We start from the raw sequence: 1,973 nt of genomic DNA on the forward strand, positions 1-1,973 counted from the left end.
TTTATAAATAACAGAAATTTATTTCTCACAGTTCTGGAGGCTGGGAAGTCCAAGATCAAGGTGCTGGCATTTGCTCTGGTGAGGGCCTTCTTGCTGTGTCCTCACGTGGAAGAAGGCAGAAGGACAAGCTGGCTGAATGCTGTGTGAAGCCTCTTTTTAAAGGGACTTGATTCTATTAATGAGGCAGCAGCTCTCATGGCCAAATGCCCTCTATTTTTTTTTTTTTTTTTTTTTGGGTTTTTTTTTTTTTTTTTTTGGTGACTGGCTGGTACAGGGATCTGAACCCTTGACTTTGCTGTTACAAGGCTACACTGTAACTTGTACTTGTAACTTGTACTTGTAAATTGTACTTGTAACTGAGATAACCGGCCAGCCTCCCCCTCCCCCCATGCCCTCTTAAAGTCCCCACCTCTTTATACTATCACATCGACAACTCCTGAATTTTGGAGGGGACACATTCAAACCATACTATACGCAGTGGGAATATTGTTTGCAATTTCTTGGAGGGTGCCTTAAAATGCATCAACTCATTTTGGACACGATCCCTGTATGCCCTTCTTCCTGCTGTCTAAAATGCCCCTTTGTAATTTCTGCCTCCAACACCATCTAACTCCCTCCACATCCCCAGTTAGCCACTAATCTCCTTTTGTCACTATGGATTAGTTTTCATTTTGTAGAGTTTTCTATGAATGGAATCATATACCTTGCACCCCTTTTTTGTTTTTGGTATATCTTTTTTTTACTAAAGATAATTATTTCCATATCATCCATGTTATGGCATGTATCAGTGGTTTACCTTTTTCATTGTTGAGTAATATTCCATATGGATATATGCTTTTATTTCTCTTGGGTAAATACCTGGAGTGGATTGGCTGGATCAGATGGTATATGTAAAACTTTTTAAGAAACTAGCCATTAGTATGGAAAAGAGGACATAGCATTTTACATTCTTGTGAATAGTGTATGAGAGTTCTAATTGTTCCACATTCTACCAATTTTCTTTTTAATAATAGCCACTCTAATAGGTTTGTGGTGGTATCTCACTGTGATTTTAATTTACATTTCCATGATGACTAATGCTGCTGACTCTCTCTACGTGTGATTATTTGCCTCCCATATATCTTTGGTGAAGTGTCTGTTCAAATATTTTACCCAGTTTTTACTGGGCTTTTTGTATTCTTGTTTTTGAGTTTTAAGAATTTGTTACATATTTTAGGTCCTTTGCATTTTTGTATGAATTTTAGAATCAGTTTGTCAATTTTCACACAAAAATACCTGGTGGGATTTAAATTGGGATTGTGTTGAATCTAGAGATACAGTTAGGCAGAATTGCCGTCTTAATTTTGAGTCTGTGTAGAAAATCCTAGGAGATCTACAAAAAAAAGATACAGGAACTAATGTCAGCTTACTAAGGTTTTAGACACAATTTCAAGGTACAAATATTAATTATATATTTGTGTTCAAGCAAATAACAATTAGAAATTAAATAGAAAAAGTACCATTTATAATGATATTAAAGTATGAAATACTTAGGAATTAAATTTTAAAAAGATATATAAGACCTCTATACTGAAAACTATAAAACACTCCTGAGAGAGATTAAGAAGACCTAAATAAATGAAGAAGTATTTGTTTTTCTTGTTTTGGGGTAGGAAAACTTAATATTGTTAAGATGTTGAGTCACATATGCTACCTGACTTTTAACAATCATTAAGACTCTTAAGTAATAAGCAGTACAGTATCGGTGTAAAGATAGACAGGTATATGGAACAGATAATCTAGAAATAGACCCAAATATATATGGTTAATCGAAGGGGGGATTGATAATCATTGCAACAAATGGTGTGGAACAACTGGATAGATATATGTAAAAAAAGAACTTCAGGGCCGAGCCCGTGGCGCACTCGGGAGAGTGCAGCGCTGGGAGTGCAGCAGCGCTTTAGCCGTGGGTTCGGATCCTATATAGGGATGAC

This window comes from Galeopterus variegatus, unplaced genomic scaffold, assembly GCF_000696425.1.
Source record: "Galeopterus variegatus unplaced genomic scaffold, G_variegatus-3.0.2 Scaffold8973, whole genome shotgun sequence".
NCBI classification, from domain to species: Eukaryota; Metazoa; Chordata; class Mammalia; order Dermoptera; family Cynocephalidae; genus Galeopterus; species Galeopterus variegatus.